General features: G+C 48.3%; 1 pseudogene; it reads right to left on the bottom strand.

Annotated features, from left to right (window-relative positions):
• Nucleotides 1–17,164: 17,164 nt before the first annotated feature.
• LOC134913791 (5S ribosomal RNA) lies at nucleotides 17,165–17,283 on the bottom strand (annotated as a pseudogene).
• Nucleotides 17,284–18,477: the final 1,194 nt, after the last annotated feature.

Below are 18,477 nucleotides of genomic sequence, written 5' to 3'. Positions count from 1 at the left end.
ACATGTATATACTGCTGCACCTGTGTATAATGCCCACATGTATATACTGCTGCACCTGTGTATAATGCCCACATGTATATACTGCTGCGCCTGTGTATAATGCCCACATGTATATACTACTGCGCCTATATATAACAACCACATGTATATACTGCTGTGCCTGTGTATAACACCCACATGTATATACTGCTGCACCTGTGTATAATGCCCACATGTATATACTGCTGCACCTGTGTATAATGCCCACGTGTATATACTGCTGCACCTGTGTATAATGGGGGTCATTCTGGCCCGTTCGCATGCAGCGGTTTCTCGCTGCGGTGTGAACGGGTACGGAATGTGCATGCGTGGCGGGCGCAGTGCGCATGCGTGACATTGCCCAGTGACAGGGGTTGCCAGGTTACGTCTCATCTACCGAAGGAAGCGGTCGCAGAGCCGACCGCAAAGAAGATTGACAGGAAGAAGGCGTTCCAGGGTGGATCCGGACCGTTTGCTGCCGTTTTCGGGGAGTGGTAAGGAAAACGCAGGTGTGTCCAGCAGAACGGAGGGCGGATGTCTGACGTCAGAGGCGGCTTCAGCATCGCAGGGATTGTTGCACAGGGTAAGTATGTACAGGTCTGGTCAACTTCTGCTTGAAATTTTTTTAGCTTAGCAGGGCTGCACAAGTGATCGCAGCCCTGCTAAGCTAAAATACACTCCCCCATAGGCGTGGACTATTGATCGTAGCAGCAGCAAAAAGTTGCTGGCTGCGATCAACTCAAAATGATCACCTATGCCCACATGTATATACTGCTGTTTCTGTGTATAATGCCCACATGTATATATACTGCTGCACCTGTGTATAATGCCCACATGTATATACTGCTGCACCTGTGTATAATGCCCACATGTATATACTGCTGCTTCTGTGTATAATACCCACATGTATATACTGCTGATTCTGTGTATAATGCCCACATGTATATACTGCTGCATCTGTGCCCACATGAACCCTTGGGCTCATTTATTGTGTGTAAATCTGCTCTGGTACTAGCCAGTGCCTCCTCAGCCATTTTTCTCACCTCACATCCCTGGTGGTAGGGCACATACTGTAGATTATAAGCTTCACTGGGGCAGGGACTGATGTGAATGGGCAAACTCTCTCTGCAAAGCGTTGTGGAATATGTGTGAGCTATATAAATAACTGGTAATAATGTTAATAATAATTTTTCTTGGCCTGCATTGAGCAGGAAAACACACCAAAGTGCAAGGAGTGTGAGTTGTGTATGACGACGGGGAGCACTGGCTATGGATTGATAGCTACTCCGCCGACCCCACACTTGTTGCTCAAAGAGTCATAAACTGCTCACGTCTAGATGCCTGGGCGTAGAAAAAGTGAATTACCAGAGAGAGGCCAATGTTAATTTATTAACCTAATTTGTGTTTCCAGAGCGAGCTTATTTAATAACCAGTATTAGCATTCCGGCAGACTTTGAAAAAATAGTTTTCAAGGAGCACCATTTTCTTATTTCTCTTATTTTCACAGTGGCTGCGCTGCCTGCAGAGGTAGAGAGGGCACGCATGGAAACGTGAGGAGGAGCGGCTGCAACACTGTAGACCTGTTCTCTCTGACATTTACTGAGCATCACGGCTGTAAAGTAAGGAGGGCGATGAAGGAAAGGTCGGTCCAGAATTTGAGGGATGTTGCAGAGTAATGGAGGAGAGGAGGTGACGGTGTGTGATGGATGGAGCAGAGTGATAGAAGAGAGGACAGGGCCGGAGTGTTAGTGATGGAGCAGAGTGATGGAGGAGAGGAAGGGCCAGAGTGTGAGAGATGGAGCAGAGTGATGGAGGAGAGGAGGGTCTGGATTGTGAGGGATGGAGCAGAGTGATGGAGGAGATGAGGTACTGGTGGGTGAGGGAAGGAGCAGAGTGATGGAGGAGAGGAGGAGCCGTAGTGTGAGGGATGGAGCAGAGTGATGGAGGAGAGGAGGTGACGGAGTGTGAGGGAAGGAGCAGAGTGATGGAGGAGACTAGGGGCCGGAGTGTGAGGGATGGAGCAGAGTGATGGAGGAGATGAGGTGCTGGTGTGTGAGGGATGGAGCAGAGTGATGGAGGAGAGGAGGGGCCATAGTGTGAGAGATGGAGCAGAGTGATGGAGGAGAGGAGGTGCCGGAGTGTGAGGGAAGGAGCAGAGTGATGGAGGAGAGGAGGGGCCGGAGTGTGAGGGATGGAGGAGAGGAGATGCCGGAGTGTTAGTGATGGAGCAGAGAGTGATGGAGGAGAGTAGGGGCCGTAGTGTGAGGAATGGAGGTGACGGAGTGTGAGGAATGGAGCAGAGTGCTGGAGGAGAGGAAGGGCCGGAGTGTGAGGGATGGAGTAGAGTGATGGAGGAGAGGAGGGTCCAGAGTGTGAGTCATGGAGCAGAGTGATGGGGGAGAGGAGGGAATGGAGTGTGAGGGATGGAGCAGAGTGATGGAGGAGGGTCCAGAGTGTGAGTGATGGAGCAGAGTGATGGAGGGGAGGAAGGGTCGGAGTGTGAGGGATGGAGCAGAGTGACGGAGGAGAGGAGGGTCCAGAGTGTGAGGGATGGAGCAGAGTGATGGAGGAGGGTCCAGAGTGTGAGTGATGGAGCAGAGTGATGGAGGAGAGGAAGGGTCGGAGTGTGAGGGATGGAGGAGAAGAGGGTCCAGAGTGTGAGTGATGGAGGAGAGTGATGGGGGAGAGGAGGTGATGGAGTATGAGGGATGGAGCAGAGTGATGGAGGAGAGGAGGGGCTGGAGTGTGAGGGAAGGAGCAGAGTGATAGAGGAGAGGAGGTGCTGAAGTGTGAGGGATGAAGGTGAGGATGTGCCGTAGTGCGAGGGATGGAGCAGAGTGATGGAGGAGAGGAGGGTCTGGAGTGGGAGGAATGTCATTGTAGAGAAGCTGGAAGGGGGCAGTCACCAGCACTGTAAAAGCACTGTAAAGAAGATTGAGAGCACAGTTTGAAGTTATGTAGCTAATGCTAATAATAAGGTGTGATCCGGTATTGGTTTCGAGGGTTGCTGTTCTGGAGTAGATGGGAGTGGTGGGGGGGAGGGGAGATGTGGGTCACAAGGCAAAGTCTCAATTTGCCCCCCCCCAAGCACATTTTATAAGCCATCAGACCATCCAGATGCCCCCAATATGCCTTCAGACTCCTTCATATGCCTATATGTCATTACACTCTTCCACATGCTCCTTATATACCATTAGATCCAGTTAAATATGCCATCATAGGCTCTACCCCCGTATTTAGGTCTGCTTCAGAAATTTCCCCGACTGGTTTTCCATCCCAATCTGTCCCTGCCTCCATGGATGTCAGAGCAGAGCTGGAGTTCAAAACCCGTCAAGTTGCAGCACAAACCAGGCTGGGGGGTTTCCTCTCCCATATTTAAATGATGTCTGTGTCAGTAAGTTTATCTGTGTTGTCTGTGTCAGTAAGTAACATCTGTCAGTAAGTGTGTGTTGTGTTTGTCAGTAGGTGGTGTCTGAGTCAGTATGTGTGTCAGTAAGTGTGTCTGTATTAGTAGGTGTGACTCAGTATGTTTATCAGTAAGTGGAATATGTGTCAGTAAGGGGTATCTGTGTTAGTGGTATCTGTAAGGGGTGTTTATGTCAGTAAATGTGCTTGTGTCATTAAGTGTGTTTGTGTCAGTAAGGAGTGTCTGTTTATGTAAGTGTGTTTGTGTCCGTAAGTGTGTCTGTGTCAGAAAGGAGTGTATGTGTCAGTCAGTGGTATCTGTCAGTAAGGGCTGTTTGTGTCAGTAAATGTGTTTGTGTCAGTATGTGTGTTTGTATGAGTAAGGGGGATCAGTAAGTGTGTCTGTATCATAGCATTTGTGTCAGTAAGTGGAATCTGTATTAGTAAGGAGTGTCTGTGTCAGTAAGTGGTGTTTGTGCCTGTGTATTTGTATCAGTAAGTTGTATCTGCGTCAGTAAGAAGTGTCTGTCATTAAGTATGTATGTGCCAATAAGTGATGTCTGTAAGGGGTATCTGTCAGTAAGTGGTGTTTGTGTCATTAAATGTGTGCATCAGTAATACCACTTTCATGCCGTCTGAGGCGGGTAGCACCCGGGAGCCTGACACGGGAGCTCCCACTGTGCGACCCGCCTCAATACCCCTTTTCACACCGCAGACTGCAACTCGGCAATATGCCGGGTTGGTGACGTCGGCGGTGACGGTGCTGTGAGATCACATGATCTCCAAGAGCCGCCCGTCCACACACTGTGAATGGGAAACGGGTCGCACTGACCTGGCTTCCGTTCACACCGCACAGCGAGCCGGGTTGAACACGTGGTCAACCCTGCTCGCTAGCAGGGTTGAAATACCGGGTCGCTCAACCCGGTATATTGCCCCTGGTACCTTTCACACCGCACAGGAACACAGGTTATGCGCGCTCATGTGCCAATAACCCGTGTTCAAAGCTGCTGGTGTGAAAGAGTTTTGCCAGTAGGCTGTCAGTGGTGTGTGTGTGTGTGTGTGTCAATAAGTGGTGTGTGTGTGTGTGTGTGTGTGTGTGTGTGTGTGTGTGTGTGTGTGTGTGTGTGTGTCTGTCTTTCTAGCAGTGTGTTTGTGTCAGTAAGTGAAATCTGTATTAGTAAGGGTTGTATGTGTTGCTAAGTGGTGTCTGTCAGTAAGTGTGTAAGCAAGTGGTGTCTGTGCTGGTAAGTGTGTCCCAGGAGCCCTCTCTTCCCTGTCTGCTCTGTATTACCCCCATCTTTTCTAATCTTTCCACATCTGTTCTGTTTTGCCTCATCATTGCTCCTCTTTAGACCTCTCCATCTTTCCAGCTCTCTCTATGACATGGGGGTCACTGTGATGCTCCCTGTATATGGTGGTCACTAATGCTCTGTATTACATGGTGGTCACACATTTTTTCTTGTTATAGTTAACTATTAAGTGGTTGAAGGTAGGCACTAGCTATGACCTCCATGGAGATAGCCACACTCATGGCACAGGCCACACCCACTATTTAGACCACAGACATACTGTACCACACATATCACATCACTAGTCACACCACTGCAGCGCTGGTCACACCTCCTTCCAGGGCACACAATAGGCCCTTCATAAATGTCAGCTCCAGGCCCATGTGGACCTTAATCTGGCACTGGGGCTATGGTGTAGTGGGGACAATATCATCACTTCAGGTACTATTAGATAGCAAACATGTTATTGCATAGTCTTTGTACTGCTGTGGTACAGCCAATGGGGCGGAGTTGTTAACAGGATGTCACACATAGTATTGCGCCAGCCGGCAGCCCAGGTGTATGAGGCATTACATAAACACTACCAAACACTACCCTGCTGCATGCATGCACACAGGGTACAGGGAAACCCCGGGTGGGTCCCACTGCCAACGGCCAACCCCTTCTCTATGGATCAGGTTCTACATTGTGCAACTATACATATGATACATTATACTGCACAGGACTAGGGTGTATTCTCTACACTGCATTGCTACTAATCTGGGACATGCATACACTATTAACTCATTTTATAACGCTGGCCGGGCCTGTAGCAGGGACTACCCTTCTGCATTACAAACCAGGGACTGTACTACACTATGTGATGGATCGTGGCCTGCGGCCACTATTCACGCCATTACAAGGAGCTACGCCCCCATGACCATCACACGTCCTTTGGGCGTGCAATATTTAACCACTAACACAATTATGATTGCAGGTAATACTCCATATAATACAAATATAGCACTGGCTGCAGCCAATTGCTTGACAGCGGTGGACGGTGACGTCACGGGGTCGGGCCTTCCGCTGTGCTCTGGCGGCTGATGCTGTACACACAGCGTGGTGGCTGCCGGGTGCTGCTGGTGGCAGCGGTGACGTCACAGGGGTGGGGTTTCCAGTGTTCTCCACCAGCTGCTGCTGTACACACAGCGTGGTGGCTGCCTGGTGCTGCTGGGGCTATGGTGTAGTGGGGAAGCCGCACTGTAACCCCCCGCTTATGGAGCTGTCACCACTGCGGCATATGGCTGCAGCCTGTGTATCTGGCCCAGGGCTAGTAATGACGTGGACCTGTTGGGGGGGGGGGGGGGGGGGGTGTTTCCAGCTCACAGTGATCTGTGATTCAGAAGGGCAGACCCTGCTAGAGCCCCGCCCAGCATTATACACGAGTCACAGAATCACAGATCTGGGCACATATATAAGAGATTTTTTTTTTTTACTTTTTATATTTTTTTTAGGGTGGGGCCTGCCTATTTTGTCAGTCCCGGGCCCCGCAATTTCTGATGGTAGCCATGGAGACAGATAAAGAGTGATAAATAACCAGCCAATCAGCTTCATAACTGTCATTTCACAGGCTATGTTTGCTTTATCTGTCTCCACTTTATCTCTTGTTAAGGCTTAATACATTTGGGCCATAATCTCAACAGGCTGATCATGTGACTTGTTATAGGACATTTAGTTAACTATATCTCCGATATGTTTTCACAGTGTACTGAAGCTTATTGTAATCTCAGTTTTAGTTAGAATAGCTAGATAGTGGATATTAATGGTGAAATGCAGGTAGGATATGATTTACTGTATAACCACAATAAACTGATCATGTGATTTATTATTATTATTATTATTATTATTATTATTATTATTACATTTTATTTATAAGGCACCACAAGTATTTTGCAGTGCCGTACATACAGCACATAAAACAATACACGGTACACAGAACTTAACATTACAGTAACTGAAAAACTAAAACAGAGCACAGGTAACAATTAGCAGCACAATTCTCAGTACACACTACAGCTGAGATGTAAGGAAGCAAAGGAGTAATCAGTATACTACCCGGGGCAGGCACCTGTTGGAAGAGATAAATAGTAACGAGCGTAAGGAGATGTGGGAATAGACACGAGTAGGAGAGAGCTGTAATTGAAGTGTGAGAGAAGAGGGTTGTGAGAAGAGGAGGGAGCCGAAAGTTCCATGGAATTGCCAGGGCGTCCACGAACACTGCTTGAGGTTCCCTTGTCCTTGTTCCGAATACCGGAACCTTGTGATTGTGTCGAGATGCCATCAGGTCTACATCTGGTAAACTCCGCCTGTCCAGAAGGAGTTAGAAGACCTCTGGATGAAGACTCCACTCCCCGGCATTTACGTCTTGATGACTGAGGAAGTCCGCTTCCCAGTTGAAGACCCCCAAAATGAACACTGCCGATATTGCTGGCAGATGGCGTTTCGCCCATCGAAGAATTTTTAACACTTCCATCATTGCCATGCGGCTTCGAGTGCCGCCTTGATGATTTATGTACGCCACCATGGTGGCGTTGTCTGATTGTACTTGAACAGGCCTGTTCTGTACGAAAGGTAGGGCCAGTGTCAATGCATTGAACCCTGCCCGCAATTCCAGAATGTTTATCGGGAGGAGAGATTCCTCCCTGGTCGATTGACCGTGGAGAGAGTGTTGCTTCAACATCACGCCCCAACCCCGCAGACTGGCATCCGTCATTAGAGATCCAGAAGGGACGACCCCTGCTCAATTGTTGGTCCTGAAGCCACTAACTCAGTGACAGATGAACCTCCGGAGTCAAGAAGATCATTTGGGACCTGATCCGGTGAGGCAGGCCATCCCACTTGGAAAGGATTAACCTCTGCAGAGGGCAGGAATGAAATTGAGCGTACTCTACCATGTCAAAAGCCGACACCATGAGGCCTAGTACTTGCATCTGATTCTGTCCTGAAGTTTCAGGACCTTCCCTGGAGACAAGAACAAACATTGGTTGTGTGTGTCCAGTAAAGCCCCAGGTGCACCATGGTCTGAGCAGGGACCAGTGAGGATTTCTTCCAGTTGATGAGCACCCGTGGGCTTGTAGGAATTGGACAGTCAGTTCCAGATGACGGAGGAGAACCTCTGGGGAGTTCGCCAGGATCAACAAGTCGTCCAGATACGTCAGGATCCTGATACACTGACGGCGGAGAAGGGCCGTCATGACTGCCATGACCTTGGTAAAGATCCGAGGAGCCGTGGTCAGTCCGAAAGGCAAGGCTTGGAACTGATAATGAAGGTTGCCAATAGCAAACCGTAGATATTACTGATGCGACATGGCAATAGGTATGTGTAGGTAAGCACCCTGTTGTCACGATCCGGGTATCTGGACGCCATTACTTACCCTTCAGATGCCTCCTAAGGCTGGCTCAGCGTTCCAGGACCGGATCCCGCTGTTCCTGAGTTTCCACATGCAGAATGTCAGAGTGGTGATTTCATCAGCCGCGGCCTCCGCTGTGCCCGCGTGGTTAAATGTGCGCTTGTCAGTCTGGCGTCTCCTGTCTCCTGTGGCCGGCGTCGCCATTACTGTTTCAATTCTCACATGGATTACAAACCAAACTTCCCTCCAAGTGTCTGCATGGGCGCAGCCATCTTGGATTTTGTCATCTGAGCATTTCCACCAATCTGCTGTCTGTATTGTTGATTTGCATAATTGCCTAGCCAACCCCTTCCTTGCTGCAGGTATAAGTAAGCTGTGCCTGAGCAAGGAAGGCGTCAGTGCTTTGGTTGTCTAACCTAGTTCCAGTTTGTCTCTCTCCTGTGGTTGTCTTCCAGGTTCCAGCTCCTGTCTCCAGACTTCTGCTATAGAGACCCGCACCAGCATTCCATCTGCGGTGTAGCCTGACTCTCCGATCCATTCTGGACTCACCTGTTTCCAGCTACAACAATCACCTGCTTCCAGCCCAGCTTCCAGCAGTGTACAGCTTCTCTTAAAGGGCCGGTGTCCTTTCTGCAGTTTACCACTCTCCACCGGTATTATTATTTCACCGCTCTCAAACAATCACCTGCTTCCAGCCCAGCTTCCAGCAGTGTACAGCTTCTCTTAAAGGGCCGGTGTCCTTTCTGCAGTTTACCACTCTCCACCGGTATTATTATTTCACCGCTCTCAAACTCCAAACTTCATTATTATTTCATCGCTCTCAAGTTCGTTTATTATTTAACTGGTTCCAGCCAGTATCCACTCCGTACCAACAACAGTCTGGTCCCAGCCAGTATCCACAGCAGCCGTTTTATCTTCAGCAACCCAGCCTTTCCTGGAACACCAGCTGGTACGATCCTGGGTTCTCTCCATTGCTACAGTCAGGCCTGGTAAGGACTTTCCAACTAGAAGATTATAAGAACTGTCTCACTCTACCAGTGCCTGTGGCCCTTGCCACCCTGTAGTACCCAGGAATTGTATTTATCCTCTGTTGACTTTTATGTTTCCTTTACTGCTGCTGTGTTACGGAGTTTGTCATAATAAACATCATTGACTTTTATCCTGGTTGTCGTGGTCACGCCTTCGGGCAGTTATTCTACATGTTACTTACATGTCTAGGGGTCTGATACAACCTCCCAGGTTCCGTTACATCTCAGCCCCTACAACTGAGGCTGCCTCCCGTCAGCTCAGGCCCTCAGTTGTGACAGTAAGCACTGACCTAATGAATCCAGCCGAAGACCAGGATCAAGCGGCCAGGCCAATGCAAGAACTGGCAGCCCGACTTGAACATCAGGAGGCTGCACAGGGCCACATCATCCGCTGTCTCCAGGATCTCTCTACACGGCTGGATGGGATTCAAACGACCCTCCGTGGACCTGGCACGTCCGGTGCGTCCACTACAGTGACACCAGCTGTAACCCCACCCACCTTACCCATTTCCAGTCCACATCTTCATCTTCCAACGCCAGCAAAATTTGATGGATCTCCAAGGTTCTGCAGGGGATTTCTCAATCAATGTGAAATCCACTTTGAGCTTCTACCTGGCAATTTCTTCAGTGACCGTACCAAAATTGCCTATATCATCTCCCTTCTCAGTGGCTCAGCTCTTGACTGGGCATCACCTTTATGGGAGAAGTCTGATCCCCTGCTATCCTCCTATACTGACTTTGTAGCTACATTCAGGCGCATCTTCGACGAGCCAGGCCGGATAACATCTGCTTCATCTGAGATTCTCCGTTTACGCCAGGGAACACGTACTGTGGGACAGTATCTTATACAGTTTAAAATCCTGGCATCCGAACTGGCATGGAACGACGAGGCCCTGCATGCTGCATTCTGGCATGGCTTATCAGAACGCATCAAGGATGAGTTAGCTACCAGAGACTTGCCCTCTAAGTTGGATGAGCTAATTTCTCTTTGCACGAAGGTTGATCTACGTTTCAGAGAGAGAGCAACTGAGCGAGGAAGATCATCTACTCCTAAATCTTCTGCTCCTCCTCCTCGTCAACCATCTCCATCCAAGGATGAGCCTATGCAAATTAGTCGTTCCCGTCTATCTCCCGCTGAGCGCCGAAGACGTCTCTCTGAGTCTCTCTGTCTCTACTGTGCAGCTCCGTCGCACACTATCAATGCCTGTCCCAAACGTCCGGGAAACTCCAGATCCTAGCTCGCCAAGGAGAGGGCCGGCTAGGAGTAATGATCTCCTCTCCATCTCCTCATGACTGTAACCTCCCAGTGTCGCTCCAAATTGCTCAACGTTACAGGAACGTCATTGCCCTCCTTGATTCCGGAGCAGCTGGGAATTTCATAACCGAAGCTTATGTTAAACGGTGGTCCCTACCCACCGAGAGACTGTCCTCGTCCATCTCTTTGACTGCCGTGGATGGCAGCAAGATTTTTGACGCAGTCATTTCCTTAAGGACTCTTCCAGTTCGTCTGAGAGTGGGAGTTCTTCATTCTGAGTATATTTCTTTTTTAGTGATTCCAAGAGCCACACATCCAGTGGTTTTAGGCCTTCCATGGCTCCGTCTCCACAACCCATCAATTGACTGGACGACTACGCAAATACTGGCATGGGGTCCCTCCTGTGCTGAGACTTGTTTAGCCAAAGTTCTTCCTGTTTGTTCTTCCTTCCCCAGGTCATCTGATGTTCCGCCTCCTCCATATCAAGACTTCACGGACGTGTTCAGTAAAGCCTCTGCTGATATCCTTCCTCCTCATAGAGAATGGGACTGCCCAATCGACCTCATTCCAGGGAAGGTTCCACCGCGAGGCCGAACTTATCCGTTGTCTCTGCCTGAGACACACTCCATGGAAGAGTACATCAAAGAGAACCTGGCGAAGGGTTTCATCCGACCATCTTCTTCTCCAGCCTGCGCAGGCTTCTTCTTCGTTAAGAAGAAAGACGGTGGTCTGCGTCCGTGCATCGACTACAGAGGTCTGAACGACATTACCGTCAAGAACCGATACCCTTTACCCCTGATTACCGAGCTCTTTGATAGAGTTAGTGGTGCAACTATTTTCACAAAGCTGGACTTGAGGGGTGCCTACAATCTCATCCGAATCCGTGAGGGTGACGAGTGGAAGACCGCCTTTAACACCCGTGACGGACATTATGAGTACCTCGTCATGCCCTTCGGATTGAGCAACGCTCCAGCAGTCTTCCAGCACTTCGTGAATGAGATTTTCAGGGACATCTTGTACCGCCATGTCGTGGTTTATCTAGACGACATCCTCATCTTTGCTAATAATCTCGAAGATCATCGTTTCTGGGTAAAAGAGGTTCTTTCCCGTCTCCGTGTCAATCACCTCTATTGTAAATTGGAGAAGTGTGTGTTTGAAGTTAAAACCATTCCGTTTCTAGGTTACATTGTGTCCGGTTCCGGACTAGAGATGGATCCTGAGAAACTCCAAGCAATCCAGAAAGGGCCTATACCCTTAAGCCTCAAAGGGGTCCAGAGGTTCTTAGGGTTCGCCAATTATTATAGAAAATTTATACGAGACTTTTCCACCATTGTGGCGCCTATCACTGCATTAACCAAGAAAGGTGCTAATCCGTCCAAGTGGTCCGAGGAAGCTACACAGGCCTTTCACCTTCTGAAGCAACGGTTCATCTCTGCACCAGTTCTGAAACAGCCCGACACCGACTCTCCTTTTATCTTAGAGGTAGATGCCTCCTCCGTTGGAGTAGGAGCAGTGTTATCCCAGAGGGCCAAAGATGGACATCTACATCCTTGCAGTTTCTTCTCCCGGAAGTTCTCCCCAGCTGAGCGCAACTATGCCATTGGCGATCAGGAGTTGCTAGCCATCAAGCTCGCTCTGGAGGAGTGGAGATACCTGTTGGAGGGAGCTTCCCACTCAATCACCATACTTACCGACCACAAAAATATTTTATATCTCAAAGGCGCACAATGTCTGAATCCTCGTCAGGCCAGATGGGCACTTTTCTTCTCTAGGTTTGACTTTAAACTCCAGTTCTGTCCGGGTTCTCAGAATCGTAAGGCCGATGCCCTTTCCCGCTCATGGGAGCAAGAAAATTAGTCCGAGTCTGCAGACAAGCATCCTATTATTAATCCGTTGGCATTCTCCACGGTAGGGATGGACTCTACGCCTCCACCAGGGAAAAGTTTTGTTAAGCCAGTTCTAAGGAAGAAGCTCATGCATTGGGCCCATGCTTCCCGTTTTGCTGGACATACAGGCATTCAGAAAACCCTTGAATTTATTTCTAGGTCCTACTGGTGGCCAACTCTGAAGAAGGATGTTATGGAATTTATTGCCTCCTGCCCAAAGTGTGCCCAACACAAAGTATCCCGCCAGTCGCCTGCGGGGCAACTGGTTCCATTATCTGTTCCCCGTCGACCTTGGACCCATTTGTCGATGGACTTTGTTTCCGATCTACCTATCTGCAACAAGTTTAATACCATCTGGGTGGTAGTTGACCGGTTCACCAAGATGGCACATTTCATCCCTCTCACCGGTCTTCCGTCAGCTTCCAAGTTGGCTCAAGTGTTTATACAAGAGATCTTCCGACTTCACGGTCTTCCTGAAGAGATCATCTCGGATCGTGGAGTACAATTTGTAGCCAAATTTTGGCGAAGTTTGTGTCAAGCCCTCCAAGTCAAGTTAAAGTTTTCCACGGCTTATCATCCTCAGACCAATGGTCAAACCGAGAGGGTGAATCAGGATTTGGAGGCCTTCCTCCGTATATATGTGTCTTCCTCTCAAGATGACTGGGTTCAACTCCTTCCTTGGGCCGAGTTCAGCCACAACAATCAATACCATTCCTCATCTTCTTCTACACCATTCTTCATTAATTATGGATTCCACCCTAAAGTCCCAGAATTCCAACCGCTTCCCGCAACTTCTGTTCCAGCAGTGGATGTCACCTTGCGTCAGTTTTCAAATAACTGGAGGAACGTCCGCGCAGCCCTGCTTAAAGCCTCATTCAGGTATAAGAAGTTTGCCGATAGAAAGCGTAGAGCGGTTCCTGCTCTCAAGGTGGGTGATCGTGTGTGGCTGTCCACGAAGAATTTGAGGTTGAGAGTTCCCAGCATGAAATTTGCACCTCGCTACATCGGACCCTTCAAGATTGAACAAGTCATCAATCCTGTTGCCTACAGGTTACAGTTACCATCCTTCTTGAAAATACCCAGGACATTTCATGTTTCTTTGTTGAAACCGCTGATCCTGAATCGGTTTCATTCCGCACTTCCTCCAGCTCCCAAAGTTCAGACTCAACGGGGAGTCGAGTACGAGGTGGCCAAGATTTTGGACTCACGTTTCCGTTACGGTCAGTTACAATACCTCATTGACTGGAAGGGCTATGGTCCTGAAGAACGCTCTTGGACCAATGCCTCAGACGTCCATGCTCCTGCCTTGGTCCGAAATTTCCACGCAAAGTTTCCTTTAAAGCCTAAGAAGTGTCCTGGGGCCACTCCTAAAGGGGGGGGGTGCTGTCACAATCCGGGTATCTGGACGCCATTACTTACCCTTCAGATGCCTCCTAAGGCTGGCTCAGCGTTCCAGGACCGGATCCCGCTGTTCCTGAGTTTTCACATGCAGAATGTCAGAGTGGTGATTTCATCAGCCGCGGCCTCCGCTGTGCCCGCGTGGTTAAATGTGCGCTTGTCAGTCTGGCGTCTCCTGTCTCCTGTGGCCGGCGTCGCCATTACTGTTTCAATTCTCACATGGATTACAAACCAAACTTCCCTCCAAGTGTCTGCATGGGCGCAGCCATCTTGGATTTTGTCATCTGAGCATTTCCACCAATCTGCTGTCTGTATTGTTGATTTGCATAATTGCCTAGCCAACCCCTTCCTTGCTGCAGGTATAAGTAAGCTGTGCCTGAGCAAGGAAGGCGTCAGTGCTTTGGTTGTCTAACCTAGTTCCAGTTTGTCTCTCTCCTGTGGTTGTCTTCCAGGTTCCAGCTCCTGTCTCCAGACTTCTGCTATAGAGACCCGCACCAGCATTCCATCTGCGGTGTAGCCTGACTCTCCGATCCATTCTGGACTCACCTGTTTCCAGCTACAACAATCACCTGCTTCCAGCCCAGCTTCCAGCAGTGTACAGCTTCTCTTAAAGGGCCGGTGTCCTTTCTGCAGTTTACCACTCTCCACCGGTATTATTATTTCACCGCTCTCAAACAATCACCTGCTTCCAGCCCAGCTTCCAGCAGTGTACAGCTTCTCTTAAAGGGCCGGTGTCCTTTCTGCAGTTTACCACTCTCCACCGGTATTATTATTTCACCGCTCTCAAACTCCAAACTTCATTATTATTTCATCGCTCTCAAGTTCGTTTATTATTTAACTGGTTCCAGCCAGTATCCACTCCGTACCAACAACAGTCTGGTCCCAGCCAGTATCCACAGCAGCCGTTTTATCTTCAGCAACCCAGCCTTTCCTGGAACACCAGCTGGTACGATCCTGGGTTCTCTCCATTGCTACAGTCAGGCCTGGTAAGGACTTTCCAACTAGAAGATTATAAGAACTGTCTCACTCTACCAGTGCCTGTGGCCCTTGCCACCCTGTAGTACCCAGGAATTGTATTTATCCTCTGTTGACTTTTATGTTTCCTTTACTGCTGCTGTGTTACGGAGTTTGTCATAATAAACATCATTGACTTTTATCCTGGTTGTCGTGGTCACGCCTTCGGGCAGTTATTCTACATGTTACTTACATGTCTAGGGGTCTGATACAACCTCCCAGGTTCCGTTACATCTCAGCCCCTACAACTGAGGCTGCCTCCCGTCAGCTCAGGCCCTCAGTTGTGACACCTGTATGTCCAGGGATACCATATAGTCCTTGGGTTCCAAAGCCAGTACAATAGAGCGCAGAGTTTCCATACGGAATTTGGACACCCTCACAAATTTGTTCAAAGATTTGAGGTTGAGTATAGGCGGGGAGGATCCATTCGGCTTCGGAATTAGAAACAGTATCGAATAGTATCCCCTGCCTCTCTGAGACAGAGGCACCGGCACTATCACTCCTGTATCCAGGAGGAATAGGACAACCAAATGTAGAGTTTGTGCTTTTAACGGATCCAAAGGGATAGCCGTTGAGCAAAACTGGCGAGGGGGACGTCTCTTGAAAGAGATTGCGTTCCCATAAGAGACCACTTCCTGCACCCAGGCATCCAAAGTGGTCTTTAACCATACCTGGGCGAACTGCAGAAGTCGGCCTCCCACCCTGGGGTCCACAAGGGGGAGGCCCGCCCTGTCATGCAGCAGGCTTGTCCGGTTTGGGAGCAGGCTGACGGGTGGCCCAAGAACGTTTAGGTTTGGGCTTAGACGATTTGGAAGTGCGAGCCTGTCTCGGGTAAGCCTGACCCTTTGCTTTACACTGAGGTCGAAAGGAACAAAAAGTAGTACTCTTAGCCTTTGGAGCCGAAGGATTAGTACTTGGAGAAACGCAGTCTTGGCCAACGCCAAGTCGGTCACAATCTTGTTCAGATCATCTCCAAATAGTATATCTCCCTTAAAAGGGAGCACTTAGAATCCAGGTCCACCGACCAGGACTGTAACCACAAAATCCGGTAAGCCAGGATAGACATAGTAGATGCCTTGGCCGCCATAACGCCTGCATCAGAGGCCGCCTCCTGAATATAGTGGGAGGCTGTGGTAATATATGACAGATATTGTCTGGCAGTGTCAGAAAAATTCAGAGGTAGCTCTTCCTCAATTGCTTGAACCCATGCTTCAAGAGGCTGCCATAGTGGGTCTATGTACAGCACCTGTAAGAGTGTAAACAGACTTCAAGCAACCCTCCACGCGCTTATCCGTCGGTTCCTTCAAAGAGGTGACGGTGGTGACAGGCAGAGTAGATGACAGCACAAGACGGGCTACATGTGAGTCCACTGGTGGCGGGATTTCCCACTTGTTACTCAACTCCGCAGATATAGGATAACAAGCCAGCATCTTTTTAGACATGGAAAATATTTTTCCTGAAGAAGACCAGGATTCCTGACGTATGTCAATTAAATGGTCAGAATGTGGGTTGACTAATTTAGTAACCTTCTGACGTTTGAACTTATCCGCTTTCTTAGACGTATCAGGAGGGTTAATCTCATCATCAACCTGAATCAGCTTGATGGCCTCCACTAGGTCAGGAACATCAACCTGTGTTGTAGAATCTTCATCAGAAGCAGCAGTATCAGTATCTGATGGATCAGTATATTCCCCATCCGAATCGGAAGAATCATCCAAAATATTAGCGGATAGTGAGGAAGAAATGGCCCGCTTAGATGACCCTTTGGTCCCAGTAGGGTGAGGGTTAGGTTTTTGTTTAACCAAGGACTGATTTAATTTCTGTAACTGGGTTGACAGAGCATCCGCCCATGGTGGATTAACTACAGGGACAATATGTGGCTGTAATGGCACGGGATGTCCCACAGGGGGCGTAAGTCGTGTTACAAGCATAGCAAGAGAAAATAAATCTGCACAGGATATAACAATTTCAGTTCAGTGAATTTAATGATATGATATATTAAACCAACATAAAGGCCTACTTGTAATAATAAATTCAGCAAGTAGTTGGTGGTGCTCCAGAAAGATAGTTATAACAACTATGAAACAACAGGTATGGACCTTTGGAGAAAACAAAGGACCAAAAAAAGGAAAACTATAGGCCTTTTCCTGGGCACACTTGAAAAAAATTGAAATGATGAAATTTATTAAAAATTAACTTTTATCGATATATACTTAAGAAAAAGCGAGAGCTGGCATCAATGTTTTAAAGAGCATGAGTGTTTGCCAGTACCAATGTACCTGTTATGGGCAAAATTATATTATAGGTGAGCGAAAATAAATGAACCCTCATCCATAAGGAAATTCATACATATCCTCCATAAACAGGAGTTTAGATGAATGAGGTCACTACCTCGATTCCAATATGATCTGACAAATACTATTGACCTGAGATCAGATTGATATAATGAGTCCCAAGTAGCTTAAGCTGTTGGAGAGTAAAATACCTACGGTACCTAGTATTCCCTGGTGGTTCCCCATCCAGGTACTGACCAGGCCCTGCAGTGCTTGGCTTCCAAGATCAGACGAGTTTGGGCATACTCAGTGCGGTCTGACCGTAGGTGAATCTGTCTCCTAGGCGCACCGTTTTCCGAATGTGTTGGGACCCAAGATCAATCACAAATTGTATGGATATTGAATTATATATGATCAGAGATAAATGATGATAATAATGCAATAGACTTATGAATTTTTTGCTGGGAAATCTGATCAGTGGTGTTTCTGACTTCAAACAATGATACTGACTGTGCAGTCCTGAGATAGATATTACCAAACAGAAAATGTGCTCCCAATCAGCCTAGGCAGCAAGAGGGCTTGATAGTGCCCACAGTGGTAGAATAATAGAGACTCTATTGCAGTCGTGCTCAAAAAACAGCCCAAGCAGCAAGTGGGCTTTGTAGTCTCTGCAATAATCAGGACAAATGGAAAACGTGTCTACAGTATAGTGGGTAGGTTTTTTTGTTGGAAGACCTGATCAGTAGTGATCTGAATTCAGACAATAATACTGATTGTGCGGCCTTTAAATTGATATTGCCAAAAGGCAAATGTGCTCCCAATCTGCCTGAGAAGCAGGAGGGCTTGAAATTGCCCTCTCTGAAATGATCAAAACAATAAGAAAATATATATTGTGTCTATAGTATAGTCAATGTCAGTAATATTTGATTAAGGCATATATGGAAATTGCAAATTACAAATGTCCCTTTGTGAGAGGGGTACTCCTTCTCCACCCTTACCCAGTAGTTATGCACCAAAAAATAAGAAATTGAGCATGATAATCATGAGAATATAAATATAAATAACTGTATATATCACTTGGTGTGGATTAACCAGCTTTCCCCTATTAAGTGGGGAAGTGCATATTGGGCCCTGTGGGAAAAAAAGGGGGGAGCCGCGGTTTGGGCAAGGAGAGCCCGTTTTCGGCTGAGAGCCGAGGGCTGTCTTACCCTAACCTCTTCAGGAGACCCTCAGATCAGTGGACGAGCAGGAATCGAGTAGCGAGGCGCCGGCGGTCCGTGCAACCGGAAGTTCGGGCGCCGGGACCGGAAGTGACGTACGTTTCGCTCCGAGAGCTTGATCACATGATCGCCTGCTCTCGGAGTTCCCCGCTGCCTGTATTTATGAGCGCAGCCTGTCAGGGAAGTTTGAGGTGCACCTGTTTGTGATTATCTGTATTAAGTCACCTGCAAATAGGGAAGTAAATTGCGGAAGACTATAACTATGTATCAGAGGTGTCGTTGAAGGTATAATGAAAATCAGC

The sequence above is a fragment of the Pseudophryne corroboree genome, chromosome 4 (genome assembly GCF_028390025.1).
Source record: "Pseudophryne corroboree isolate aPseCor3 chromosome 4, aPseCor3.hap2, whole genome shotgun sequence".
Classification (NCBI taxonomy): domain Eukaryota; kingdom Metazoa; phylum Chordata; class Amphibia; order Anura; family Myobatrachidae; genus Pseudophryne; species Pseudophryne corroboree.
This window is presented reverse-complemented; position numbering and strand designations above follow the sequence as displayed.